General features: G+C 42.9%; 1 protein-coding gene and 1 pseudogene across 1 annotated transcript in view; both read left to right on the top strand.

Annotated features, from left to right (window-relative positions):
• Positions 1-14,312, top strand: part of LOC126418791 (uncharacterized) — a 120,116-nt gene extending 105,804 nt beyond the window's left edge. Inside the window, exon 6 of the mRNA XM_050085721.1 lies at positions 13,925-14,312. The gene's annotated coding sequence lies outside the window, so the exon portion shown is untranslated. The remainder of the gene's footprint in view (positions 1-13,924) is intronic.
• LOC126419659 (uncharacterized) overlaps positions 1-15,291 on the top strand; it is a 175,179-nt pseudogene that overhangs the window by 21,447 nt on the left and 138,441 nt on the right.

The following is a 15,291-nucleotide window of genomic DNA, read 5'->3' on the forward strand; positions in this document are numbered from 1 at the left end:
GCAGCCAACCACGCGGAAAGCATTATTTCGCCAAATATCGGTGAGAATAACCGGTCATGCACGCAGTGGCGCAGCTGGGTAATTTGGCAGCCGCTGTTGACCTCTGTCACATCATCCCCCCCCCCCCAACCCTCCCCCATGAGCACAAAAATGTCAAATATTTGTGTTTAAGTACGCAAAATATACTCTTAAGTATTTTGTAAATAGTTTTATGGGCGGAAACGAATAATTAAAAGGCACTTCTATGAATAATAGAGTCCAATTGATTATTGATGAAGCAGTACAAATAATCAAAGGTATTCTTAGTGACATGTGACATCAACATACAGCTTAGAATCTCTCCCATCTTTTTCCCTTCCTCAGATTTTAAAATTACATAATCAAAATCGATACTTTTTTTGTGTTAGCAGAAGAGCCAACACCGTGTTACGAGAGGAGGCCGAAATGCACGCGTTTTAGCTCACGCTGGCTGGCGTGAGGAGGGAAGAACTATTCTGACGTGAGGTCTGGAACGTGACAAGGAATGAGAATTCAGAAAGCGGACGTAATTAGTTTGATACTTAACTTTAATCCATTAATGATAGACGTCGCTCTTAACGGTACATGATTCGCAATATTATCTGTTCAGAATATCTTCTTGAAGATGGTTCTTATAGTAACTGAATATGGTGCCTTGCTAGGTCGTAGCAAATGAGTTCTTATAGTAACTGAATATGGCGCCTTGCTAGGTCGTAGCAAATGACGTAGCTGAAGGCTATGCTAAACTGTCGTCTCTGCAAATGAGAGCGTATGTACACAGTGAACCATCGCTAGCAAAGTCGGCTGTACAACTGGGGCGAGTGCTAGGGAGTCTCTGTAGACTAGACCTGCCGTGTGGCGGCGCTTGGTCTGCAATCACTGATAGTGGCGATACGCGGGTCCGACGTGTACTAACGGACCGCGGCCGATTTAAAGGCTACCACCTAGCAAGTGTGGTGTCTGGCGGTGACACCACACTTTTAGTAACACTATTTTCGACTGCCAAAATTGCCACACTAGGGAGTTGTGCTTGACTCATAGAGGGCCTAAGATAATTCTTAATACGTTTGACCTTCGAGGAGGTCGAAATACACGGAATTAAGAAAAATCTCTACACCCAAATGAGGTCTAGAACAAGAAAATTCATTTTGAATCACAGTCTGTAAGACTCTTGAAGATGTCCAACCAAGAACTCCTCTTTCGTAACTTTAGCAGCCTGCAGAAATATTCTTGGTCGTGAAATTTCTGCAAGGGCACTACCTTCAGACATCTCTTCATAATTGTCGACTAAACTTCTTAGAACCGCGGTAAGTTCTGTTCATGAGGATTTAATAAGAATTATGGCATCCAAAACAGCAAAACGATCTAATATGCATTCCATGATATTACAACGTGCATCGATTCCTTGTAGAAACTTGCCGATGTACGCTAACACTGATCTTCTCAGTTCCTGCAGCCTTCTCTCCAAGCCCAGTTTTCTTCTTTCACTTAGTCCTGCGTTTTTTCCACAGGAACTCGCTTCTCATTACGTGTGCAAATTGAAGTGCATGGTCAACAAGATAATTTCGCTTGTCTGCGCAAACTCAAATGCTTCATCAGCAACATAATTTCTCCTGTATTTCAAACAAGACTTTAGACTTCCCAACTTAGCAATACACAGTCCGAAACCGATCCCAACAATCTGTAAATATTTTTGAACATGGTTGACCTTTTCTTACACAATACTTCATAAACACCCCCAAAAAGTGAAACAAATACGAGAAATCACACGGTACAAGGAACAGAGTTTAAGAGCTCCTATTGTTTCGTTAGTTTCTAATGAATCAGGCAACTTCTCAGTGGCTTCGCTGAGATGCAGACTTAATAGGTTCGTAGTGAGCACCCGATTGTGTATGTGGAAGTCTTTTATCTGTGATTCCAATGTTTTTCAGAAAGGATGTTCGTCTGTGGGTGGAAACAGGGTAAAACCGTAAAAACTTTCCAAAGTCCTAAATAACGTCAGGCACAATAGAAGTGTTGCAAGAACATGTAAGCTGTACAGACAGATTGGTTTGCACGGGGCACAAACAGTGCCTCAGAATTCAATTCCCAGATTCATGCTAGTTTCCGAAACTCACTCCAGCCATTGTAGAAGCGTTGTCTTATCATTAAGAGACCATAAGACATTAAAAATATATTTTTACAGACCTTGCCACAAAACTCAGTAAATTTTATCACCACTACGTAGCTATGTACTCGGTGCGGACCGCACCCTGTCCTACCTGCCTTTCCGTCCCCAAGCTACGTCACTGCGTGTGGAAGGAGATGTCTTTTGGTGCAGTCTTCGTGGGATGCAAATTCTTTTTCTCTTGCTATGAGACAAGAGTGGTTTTGAAGCTTTTTGAGTTCGATGGAGGGGAGAGGAGGGAAAGGGTCGTAATGACGACAGTTCTTCTCCATCTTGAAAAATCTCGTCTTATAATTGTGCGTTTGTCTTTCCCACGAATCGCTTAAAAGAAGAAATTGTTCTGCTGCACTTAGCACTTCATCGAATCCCTCAAAAATTTTTGTACGAGAAAGCAGTAAGTTTCTCAGATTTTGACGGCGACAATATTCCTATGTTTCGCTCCGTACCCGTCTACCGCTTTTTGGGTCCTTGGTCCAAAAGAGCCGATACTCTGCTGTAGGCATACTTTCGAGAAAGCGTTGTAGCATATGGTGCTATAAACGAGTGGTTTCCTTTGTTCATTTTCTGTTTGCAATGGAAGTAATGTAAAAAATGAAAATAAAAAAGTCACCGCACAAGGACTACACGACCCTTGGATTACCGTTCTCTTCTCTTCGTTGCGCAGGACGCTGCTTCGAAAATACGTAACGAAAATAGCTAATATCTCGTACGACGCACGCCAGAAACGCTATTTTTTCTAAATTCTTGGCTATCTGGTGTTCCAAATTCTGTCGCTTTCAAACCGCGAATATGCTATAAATTTACACGAAATCGTTTGCGACCAGTAGGCAGGGTCCCCTTCTTAGAACCCTGAAATCGCCAGGCAAGAACTGGAGTTGCATACTCCTAATACTCAGCCATCAAAAACAATCTGCACCATCGCTTGTATTACTAGATGTTTACGATGCTATTTCTACAGTGTGGTGAGTGGTCCATCTTGGAAAACACAAACGGCTGATGCTTTGATGACTAAACATCATCAGAGAGCAGAACGGGGCACTCCGCGGAACTCACGGACTTCGAATGTGGTCAGGTGATCGGGTGTCGCTTGTGTCATACGCCTGTACGCGAGATTACCACACTTCTAAACATCACTAGGTACTCTGTTTCAGATGTGATAGTGAAGTTAACGTGATGGGACACGTACAGCACAAAAGCGTGCGGGGCGACCTCGTCTGTTGACTGACAGAGATCGTCGACAGTGGAAGACGGTCGTAATGTGTAATAGGCATATATGTATCCAGACCATCAAACAGGAATTCCAAACTGCATCAGGATCCAGTGGAAGTACCATGACAGTTACACGGGAGGCGAGAAAACTTGGAACTCATGGTCGAGCGGCTGCTCATAAGACACGCGTCATGTCGGTAAATGCCAAACGACGCCTCGCTTTGTGTAAGGAGCCCCAACTTCGGACAATTGAACAGCGGAAAAACGTTGTGTGGAGTGGCGAATCACACACAGTGGCGACCCGATGGCCGTGTGTGGGTATGGCGAATTCCCGGTGAACGTCATCTGTCAGCTTGAGTAGTGGCAACAGTAAAATTCGGAGGCGGTGGTGTTATGGTGTGGTCACGTTTTTCATGGGGGGGGGGGGGGGGCGGGCTTGCACCCCTAGTTGTTTTGCGTGACACTATCACATCACAAGCCTAGATTGATGTTTTAAGCTAGCTTCCCACTGTTGAAGAGCAATTCGGGGATGGCGATTGCATTTTTGATCACGACCGAGCACCTTGTCATAGTGCACGGCCTGTAGCGGAGTGGTTACACGACAATAACACCCGTGCAATGGACTGACCTGCTCAGAGTCCTGACCAGAATCCTGTAGATCACCTTTGGGATGTTTTCGAACGCCGACTTCGTGCCATGCCTCACCGACCGAAATCGATACCTCTCCTCAATGCAGCACTCTGTAAAGAAAGGGCTGCCTTTTTTTTTTTTTTTTTTTTTTTTTTTTGCCATTCCCCAAGAAACCTTCTAGCACTGGGTTAAGCGTATGCCTGCGAGAGAGGAAGCTGTCATCGAGGCTAAGGGTGGGCCAACAACGTACTGAATACCAGTATTAACGATAGAGGGTGCCACGAACATATAGGTCATTTTCAGCCAGGTGTCCGGATACTTTTGATCACATTGTGTACAACTGTCCTGGCCAAGGACGACTTCTCCACGTATGTCAGCATACGAAGGCTGCTCCTTCTGGGCAAGAAAGGTAAACACGTTCAAATGGTTCAAATGACTCTGAGCACTATGGGACGTAACATCTGAGGTCATCAGTCCCCTAGACTTAGAACTACTTAAACCTAACCAACCTAAAGACATCAAACACATCCATGCCCGAGGCAGGATTCGAACCTGCGACCGTAGCAGTCGTGCGGTTCCGGACCGAAGCACCTAGAACCGCTATGCCACAGCGGCTGGCGGTAAACAGGTACACGCTTGTCTAGGAAAGAGGCACACACACTCGCGCGGACCACTTACATACCTTCCATGCAGTGTGAAGTGCTCTTTACCAACCCAACACGAGCTTTTTCTCACATCAGAGCGTTGCAAGAACATAGTGCCAATGTTATTTGAGTTCTATGCTAGAGAACGCATGGGCCCTTGGAGTTACACTGAACATTGATGTGCGCCTTCCAATAGCATGCGTTGATACTGTTCAGTCGCGATTTGTGAGGATTGGGGGGTTTGTTTTGGGGGAAGAGACCAAACTACGAGGTCATCGGTCTCATCGGATTAGGGAAGGACGGGTAAGGAATTCGGCCGTGCCCTTTCAAAGGAACCATCCCGGGAAATCACGGAAAACCTAAATCAGGATGGCCGGACGCGGGATTGAACCGTCGTCCTCCCGAATGCGAGTACAGTGTGTTTGGGCGGACGCCCCGAAAACAGCTGACAGCTGGAATTCCGCCCTCGAATCAGTGAAACAAAAATATCACCCAGGCCTGGCGGCCTTGAGCGTTGCTTTCCAAATATGCGTATTTTTACAAGGCTCGTGACCGATATGTTAGAGCTGAGGCGAAGGTTGAACCAGTTTCAAGTATCTAGCGAGGTGTTGTGTGAAAACGGTATAAGTTGACCTCCTTTGTGAGAGGCGGCGCCGGCCGGGGTGGCCGAGCGGTTCTAGGCGCTAAAGCCTGGATCCGCGCGACCGCTACGGTCGCAAGTTCGAATCCTGCCTCGGGCGTGGATGTGTGTGGTGTCCTTAGGTTACTTAGGTTTAAGTAGTTCTAAGTTCTAGGGGACTGATGACCTCAGAAGTTAAATCCCATAGTGCTCAGAGCCATTTGAACCATTTTTTTGAGACGCGGTAGTGGGAGCGGTACCAGAGGTATTTAGCAGTAGGCCATGGAAACCCATCCACCGTGCAGGTTCAACAAGAACAATGGTGAGAGATAAAATTTCAAAATTATATACAATAAAAGCTGTTGTAAGATCAAAACATATACTCACAAAGCGGTTTCTACTGTGAAAAACATTCTTAAGGGATTTGATCATCGGCTCATAAATCTTCATGCGTTGACTGTGCATTAGCTTGCGACCTAGGGAGGTGAGAGAGACCTGGATCGAATCCACACGGCGGCGTCAGCGTGAATTTTATACGGTCTTGCTCAGTGGCTTTGCCAAATGCTGGGATGGTTCCCAATCTCTGCCTCACAAAATATGATACACTAACAACTTAAGTTACGATGACACACGGAACAATGTTTACTCTAGTCAAACGACTTCACTCCCACACGTTAAGTGGCGACTGTGTCGACAAAAGTAAAATGAAATGTAATTACTAAATTATGGATAACAGTTGTCCACGTACTGTGTGGCAAACGGCTAGGAAAGAGTAAGATTCTAGAGAGAGTTGATGAAAAGCAGTCGGGAACAATGTAATTCGATCATAAATAAAAACACGATCGAATTCTGTGCAAGGGTTCATGACGTGGAGCATTCTCTGTTACTTTCCGATTCTTCGCATAATGTGTAGCACAGAAACATGAACACATTGTCAATTTACTGTCGTGATATAGACACACACTTTCTCATCCAACGGTGTGAGTACCTTAGCTGGTTACGATGTCCTCACACCGATGATAAGGACGAGGGATCCACTTTCCACTAGATGCGCCTAATAAACTGGTCACTCACTGAGAGTGAATCTTTTCTTCCCCTTTCTACGTTCTCCGCTAGTTTATCTCCTCTCAAGATTTGGAAACAGTTAACAGCTTCCACCAAACGTCTTATTAGGCTTCTGAAGAGCACTGGCATGGATCATGGCCCATAAAAAAGGAAAGCAGTTAGACACTGGAACCACTCAACGAACTATGAAGAGATTTAGTGTGGCGAACGCTGATAAGGAACAGTTACTCACTTGGAAAATTTGCTCTCTCTACGCCTAGGCAGAATCTACTTCGAGCTTCTTTTATTTTCACTTTTTCAAAATGGTTCAAATGGCTCTGAGCACTATGGGACTTAACATCTGAGGTCATCAGTCCCCTAGAACTTAGAACTACTTAAACCTAACTAACCTAAGGACATCACACACATCCAAGCCCGAGGCAGGATTCGAACCAGCGACCGTAGCGGTCGCGCGGTTCCAGACTGAAGCGCCTAGAACCGCTCGGCCACTCCGGCCGAGTTTTCACTTTTCAATGTGCGTCAAAGCAACCGAACAGTTCTTGATAAACACTTGTGCTACATACTGATTGTTAGAAACGTAAAGCTAATGTTTATGTAGTTCGACCACGTTCCACACTTGTTATGTTGTTTAAGTATTCTTCGAAAGCTCTTTTCAGTGTCACAGAGACAACTGCATAGCTCCAATTTGTAAAGAAAATCAAGTTTTGTTATTCGGTAGATGTATACTTGAAAATTAATTGTGTACGTCAGAGAATTCGCCATCTTTGCCGCTATAACTTAGCAAAAGGCATGCCGCTATAAATTTACTCGTCTTGGTACATTAAAAACTTGACAGCATAGCGTTAATGTGTCACAGTAATGTTTGTTTGATAGTTCATTGTGAAGCTGCTTTCGGCTTCTTACGCCGTCGTTAGATAACTTAATACTAAACAGATAGTCCACTCAACTTCAGCGAGAGTTGACAGCTGCACAAAGATACGTGACATTACTTAGTTTCATCGATAGGAAACACAAGTATAATGTAATGCCGAACAAAGGAATCTCATATTGCAGTATATTTAAATATTAAAACAATAGGTATAGATAAACCAAATACGTTGTACAAACGAATAATGGCACAGGCTGCAATATTATATGGAGCAACTGGGGAATGTGAAAAGAAAAAAGGGTGGGGGAGAAAGAAATCCGTGGAATAAAGCCGTGGAACAGTTGAACAGTTGTAACAAGCATATTATCGAATGGTAAGAGATAGAATAACCGACAACTGCTACTTTAATAAGGGTGGGTAATGGAACTGTTTTTGGTCACTAACGGCCAGGTCAAAGTTCATTGATTTGCGTTTATTAATGGCGAGAATTTTGAGTAATGTTAGTTTTCTGTCTGTAATTCCTCTATGGAGAACATCACATTACATATGATATGAATGACATTCATTCAGAGCATTTTCAGCAAAGGTGGGATCCTTTTTCTGTCCCTAACGTCATTCATGCCCAGTCACACTTACTAATGTTGCCGCATTAAATAATCAGCCTGCTGTAAGTGATCCAGATCCACAATCCATACATAGACTTCATTCTCCCCCTTTTTTTCGTCCTGTTTTTTACATTCACCAGTTGGTCCATATAAGATAGTAGCATGTGCCATTATTCACTTATACAACATAATTCGCTAATACATATATATAGTTGTAATATTTGAATACGCTGTAGTATGAGAGTCGTTTATTCAGAGTCTTTTTGGATATTGCATTATGTTTGAGTTTCGTATTGATGTAAGCATATAATGCCACATATCTTTGTGCAGCTATGAATTCTCGCTAAAGTTATGTGAACTACATCTTTATTATTATTAAGTTACCTGACGATGGCCTAAGAAGTCGAAACTATTACATAAATATTATCTTGGAACATTAATACTGTGTATTCAGGTTTTTAATATCGTTCGACGAGTACTTGAATCCTGCTCATCAGTATGGGTTCCAGACGAAATAGGACTGATAGAGGAAACAGAGAAGATCCAAGTAAGAACAGAACTTTTCGTTACTGGTTCATTTACTAAAAGTGAAGCGTCAGAAATGCTCAGGCAGTTCCAGTGGCAGACTGTGCAAGAGAGGCATTCTGCATCACGTCTTGGTCTCTTATTAACTTTCCAAGAGCGTACATTCATAGAAGAATCAACCACTTTATAGCCTTCTCTCCTATATATACACTCTTGCTCATAAATTAAGGATAATTGCAGAATGTGGTGCCACACAACGTGGCACTACGCAAAACTGGAGCTAATAGCATAGGCACATAGGGAACACACACGACACAGGTCTGTAAGTCCATGGTACTGGTGATAAGTTGAGAAAACCGTCCCGAAACACATGTGCTACAAAACGCCACTGTTTCCTGCGCATGTACCCCGACATCAATATGGGATATGATCACCATGCACACGTGCGCAGGCCGCACAACGGGTTGGCATACTCTGGATCAGGCGGCCGAGCAGCTGCTGGGGTATAGCCTCCCATTCTTGCACCAGTGCCTGTCGGAGCTCTTCAGTAAGCCGAACGTGACAGTGTCAATTCCAGCTCGCTCTGTTCCTCCACGAGACAAAGAAGGCAGTATTCTTATTTACCACAATCGCAAATCAAACCCACGTCCCCTATGTAGCAGGCGGGCATTCTACCACAGGGCCATGCGGCCCGTTGAAATAACTATCTTCCTTAAAAGTTCAAATGGTTCAAATGGCTCTGAGCACTATGGGACTCAATTGCTGTGGTCATTAGTCCCCTAGAACTTAGAACTAGTTAAACCTAACTAACCTAAGGACATCACAAACATCCATGCCCGAGGCAGGATTCGAACCCGCGACCGTAGCGGTCTCGTGGTTCCAGACTACAGCGCCTTTAACCGCACGGCCACTTCGTCCTTAAAAGTATTAAGCTTTAGCTCACGTGATGTGGTCTGTCAGGCCACCGCAAAATTTTCGAACTCGTTGTCCAAGGTCAGTTCTGGGAGGAGACTTCCTAAAGCCCTCTACTGTGCTTAAATCGCCAATCCTATAATGTTCCGTTGTCGGTTGCATGATGGCCTTCTTTGTTTGTTGTTGACACGTTTTATTGACACATGCTGGTATGTCGTAAAAAAATGGTTCAAATGGCTCTGAGCACTATGGGACTTAACTTCTGAGGTCATCAGTCCCCTAGAACTTAGAACTACTTAAACCTAACTAACCTAAGGACATCACAAACATCCATGCCGAGGCAGGACTCGAACCTACGACCGTAGCGGTCTCGCGGCTCCAGACTGTAGCGCCTAGAACCGCTCGGCCACTCCGGCCGGCCTGATATGTCGTAGTTCGCACCTCGAGGACTACGTACCTGTTTTCTTCAGTGCGGTACAAATTGTCTTCAGGAAGGAGTCCGTTTCAACGCTCCTAAATTTGATGATATTCGGTGAATGGAGGAAGATATCAGATCAAGAAACAGACGGAAAAAGACGACGATTTTGCAATAGCGAGTGATCACAGTTGTGCTTGCGATCAGTACGACCATTAAGACGAAGAGCTTCAGGACAGTTATTGTGATGGTGACCTTCTGTTTCTCCAAGGGCTTACTTAAAGTGTTAGTTAAAAATAAAAGTGTTCCTAGTAGTGATACAGAGAAGTGTAGTAGCCAGCACTGAATGTGAATTTTGCAGACTTTCTTTTTGTCCCTACCGAGTGCAGTTTTTATGTACAAGTTTGAACCCTGAAATTTAGTTTGATGTGACCATTTACTTGCTACAGAGATACCACAATTTTTCAGAATGTAAATTTCATCCTCTAACAGTTCGTTTTTGGGTACTACTATAAAAAGCGCACAAAAGTGTGGTGAAAAGTAAAGTGCTGCAGGCAATAAAATCAACAGGGAGTATTTAATCAACACTTAAACAATAGTAAAATAAGTGTTATATAACGTAAATTAAAAATTTAAAATGATTTTTGCCAGAGACCCAACCTAATTGTATACGTTACAGAAAAGTCACCTCGTGAGTTAAGCGTTAAATGTGGTCGGAAATATTCGAAGAATGGTATCAAACGTACTTTAGGTATTGATATTTGAGTTTTGAATTTTACATACCATAACAACACACACACAAACACACACACACACACACACACACACACACACACACATAAAAGAATCCGATTGCCATGTGGTCTCCTAGTAATAGTTTTCTGGCATGCAGAATGCAGGATATTTTTCTACACTGAGAGTCGTTTACTGGCGAAGAAGTAATTTCAGGTGTATCTTAGGAATGTGTGACAGGCCTGTGGTGTCAGTTTGTATATTAATCAGTTAGCTGGTACTAGTGTTGTAATCTTAAACTTTTCATTTTAGTGGACTTTAATTTAGTTGTCGTAGTGCAGATAGATGGGTGATCTCCTATGAGGCGAATTATAACTGTACTCAGAAAATTTTGGTCAAGTATCTGACGCCGCGATCTGAGTTGCAGCACGACTGTTCCAAAAGAAACCCTGCACGTTTGCTGTTCGGAAAGTATAATTAACGCAAACCGGTTGAAGCTGGTTGCTAATCGACACTCGTTTTCCTTTCAGTGGCGCAAGGCCTGCGTCACCAGCTATGTGTTTTTCCTCTACAGTGCCCCTTTAGTGCCATCTCATCGGCTGCCACTATATCTACTGCATGCGGAGAGAAGCACTGAAAACTGGACTCGTTTCTCGATAAAATGGACTGGCGTTCGAGGGCAAAGTTATACACAAACTCAAGTCTGACCATCCAGGTTTAGGTTTTCCGTGATTTCCTCCAATTACTTCTGCTGTACGGTGGGGTGTTCCATTGAACAGGCGTTGTTCAAATTGTTTCTGCAACGCGAGCTAGCAGACGCCGTTTATAGAATATTAAACTCTTTCTTCATCGGGAGACAGTTTTTCTGCTATACAGAGTGTTCGACCAACAGTGTCTTCCAATTCCATAGACAAGTACACTAGTGTACCGGACAGTCCTCCATTCCACAACAATCACAGCACTAACCCTCCGGTCCTTAGGCTGCGCAACACATGGATGCTAATCAACAACTGCCGAATAGCTATTTGTTAGAGTGGGATCTAAAACGTGCACATCCACCGTCACTATCATCTTTGACGTGCTGGAGCTGAATGAGATCAAGCGGCATAAGAGGCCAAACAGACTTCACAGGTCCGTGAAATTTCCATCGGATAATTTCGGAGCCCTCTTGCTGTGTGTACAGTTTTCCACCGAAACGCTGTAACATGCAATAACTTAAGAATCTCCCATTTTTAGGAGTTCTTCCACTAAGGTTTCACCTGTAGCTTCGGCTCTTGAATTCCTTTGGTTGTTTATTAGTTGGCTTAGAATTATTGTTATTTTTAGAGCTCCTATTTGCAATCATTCTGGAGAACCGACGAAACCCAGCAGCCTTTCAAAATATCTGCTGAAGATTTTACAGTTTGTCTTGTTGTCCGTTCATAATTTGCAGTTTTTATAGCGCAGACAAAGTGGCTTACACCCATTCTACCGCGATATGTCTTATATGATATTTTTAATGAAATCTTCCAAATTTTTCACCAGTTTCACTGTTTTTGCATTCCTTTGACTTCAGAAAGAATTTCTCTGAATACGGAACAAACTGATGTAAAAAAAGAGATGCGCTTGAAAAACGATATAGCTAGAGTCTCTGGCTTTGCGCAGGTAGCACTAAGTAACTACAGCCTGGTGACTTTTCTGGCGAAGCAGTAGTAAATTACACATGGTGCTTCCGTGGCGATGTTAAAAAATTTCGGGGATGATGTATCAATCTGAGGTAAGGGACCCTGATTCGGAAAGAACCGATTCGAAATTTATATGCGAAAATTCTTCTGATATCTCTGACAGTGGATTTCTTCTACTGCGAGCCCTTTGCTTTCCATATTTTGGGAGGAGATAGTATAGACCAAAATTAAAATTAAAAAAAAATGTCTAGTAAACATGGGCTCTACGATACATACCTTAACGGCTATGAACACTTGTTCAGCAGAAGAGATGTGTTTCATAGAAGTAAATGTGAACAAATGCTCCCCAATATTCGCTTTTAACTGTCAGTTGTTTCCGGACCAGGGTCCTCACCTTATACTGATACATTAACGCTTCATTAACTCTGAGAATGTTTAACATCATTACGCAGTTATCCTGTATACATAGATTTACCATCAGATTTACCTTCACAGACACAAATAAAAACACTGTGAGGATTTCACTTTGTAATATGTACAGAGAGAAAGTCCCTAAAAATCCTCGAACGCCATGCAGTCCGTCTCGCTTTCCGCATCCATTTGCCTTCCCTCACATGAATCTTCTGCCATCTCATCAAATTTCCAACCTTCCTCACCCACACTGAATACCTATGCGTCTCTTATACTATCCGCAAATTAGATTCCAATACTCCATAGCTCCCCTCCGATCACAAACCCTTGTCTGCTTCTGCACCTTCACCGGCACGTCCCTCCGTCCCTACACCCACACACACTCCATATTGTATCCCAGCGCAACTTAAACCAACTCACTCTGCAAGACAATGAGATCCTTTCCTTCCTACCATCTTTAAATCTTCCCTACCTATTCCTCTCCGCATCAAGGATCCTCTCCCTTCCTCCTCTTCATCGATGCCTATCCGCTTTCCTCTTGTAACCACTACCCACACACCTCACTACACCTAAAAAAAAATGGCTCTGAGCACTATGGGACTCAACTGCTGAGGTCATTAGTCCCCTAGAACTTAGAACTAGTTAAACCTAACTAACCTAAGGACATCACACACATCCATGCCCGAGGCAGGATTCGAACCTGCGACCGTAGCGGTCTTGCGGTTCCAGACTGCAGCGCCTTTAACCGCACGGCCACTTCGGCCGGCTACTACACCTCACCCTGTTTCTTTCCTACCAACTGCATTCCCACTATCCACCTCAACTATCTATCATCTCAATAGTTTTCCTTCCTTACAGACCCGTATCTTTTTATCCACACCCCTCAACGGTATGAAACAAATTCTCTCTTCCCACAATATTTCTCGCCCAATGCAGGTCCTTCAGATCATAGAAGAATATCATCACGTTGCAATTATGTTTTTTAAATTGCGTATATTTTTCGCCCTTTTATCTCTCCGTCACTATATTTTTAATTTAAAAATGAAAAAGGTCCTTATATATTTTTTCTCACCTTTGTTATATTTTTGAGAATGCTCTTGGCTGATGAGCGCAGTATTGTACCGCTGACATGCATCCCCCGCTCATATTGAGCGAGGGGGACGAAGTGACAACAACCGAAGAAAGGGTAAACTGAAAATATTAAAGAGTTTATATCTGGCGGAGCCTTTAATTTATAATAGGTTTATTAAAGTTGTAAATCTTTGAGAGTTTCTGTCCTCATGCACTTACACATCGTCATTTCGAACTTTCAGACTTCATTTCATTCTTCTTTTTTTCCTGTTAAATGCCGATCAGTATTGCAGCAAGCGAAATCTGCCAGTAACTAATTATATGATGATTCGATATTTGTAATAATAATTCTTGTCTATATTGTTACAGGGATCGAGACGAGCGCGCGCGCTTTGACTGCGCGCCGACATTGAAGGGTGGCGGGCGTGGTCCGCGCACGCACCCCAGTATGGCCAGTGGTGACGTCACGTCCGAGCGCGCTGCAGGTGCCTCGGATGTCGTCTGAGGTCGAAACCCCGGCACGGAGCTCGGCCGCTGACTGGAATGGCAACGCTCAAGTAGTTATTACACTTACACCTGGACTGTGGCAGGAAACTGTGTTCATTATATTCATAATACCATATTATACACCTCCTCGTGGTAACTGTTGTCACAAGCCGTGAAGCTGTGTACTCAACTTATTCAATCTAATTAATTTATGTATTGTAATGTACCATATGTAATCACGAAATAAACGGAGACAATTATGTTATTTAAAGATCGTATGTGGCAATTATTTCAATATCTAACAAGTTACCAAAAAAAAAAAAAAATCCTTGAGATTACCACACTGTAGGAATCGAGTACGAGATGTCCGTCATGCTGAAAAACAATTCGGATGATACCTACATTAACTTAATTGCAGCAACGACGCCACACATACTCTGTATGTATTCATTTCCGTAAGACATAGCTGATTACATATGTTCTAACCAAGCCCTTCTGTACTGCTGCTCACTTACATAACAGCAGAGTTAAGAGATTATTTTAGTACAGATTGTTACCTAGAGCTCTGCAAAATTTTATTCTCTCATTACGACCGTGTTTGTTAATTCACATAAATTTAAATAATAAATACAGTAGGTCTTCTTTCATCTCTCTTCCAAGCAACTTGAGATCGATCTTTTGATCCAATCAAGGATCAAGTTTTGAACAAATATGTTGTATATATACGTCATATTTTGTAATTCAAAGTGTGTACTTCTATAAAGCAAATAAGGCAAATGCGATTTGATTCGTATTGAAACAATAGCAGTCTTCTTAAGGAGTGTAACAAAAACAGTCCGTCTAGATTGCAGCTATTTGGTAACCAGTTTCAGTCAAACATGACCATCTTCAGAGTGCTAACTCCTTGGTGGTGTGTGGAGCCGGTGTACGGAGCTGAAGATGGTAATGTTTGACCGAAACTGGTTACCAGAATGAATAACTGTCAGTTACGATCTAAGCTGACTGTTTTTGCTATAAGAGGTGATTATATTGTTCTTAGTTAACTTTATGGTGTGATATACAAACCGTAATGTGCACAGTAATAAATTTATCACCATTTAAAACTATATTTCTTCTGCCAGTTTCTACAAAAGCCTCATCGCAGCTACTAAAAATCTTCTCGGACACTTGAATTTTCGCTTTTCTGTCAGAAGAAGTAGCACGTTTAATGGTAATAGAAACAGTATTTAGGAATCCTAATATAGAAATGT

Source organism: Schistocerca serialis, chromosome 9 (assembly GCF_023864345.2).
Source record: "Schistocerca serialis cubense isolate TAMUIC-IGC-003099 chromosome 9, iqSchSeri2.2, whole genome shotgun sequence".
Lineage (NCBI taxonomy): Eukaryota > Metazoa > Arthropoda > Insecta > Orthoptera > Acrididae > Schistocerca > Schistocerca serialis.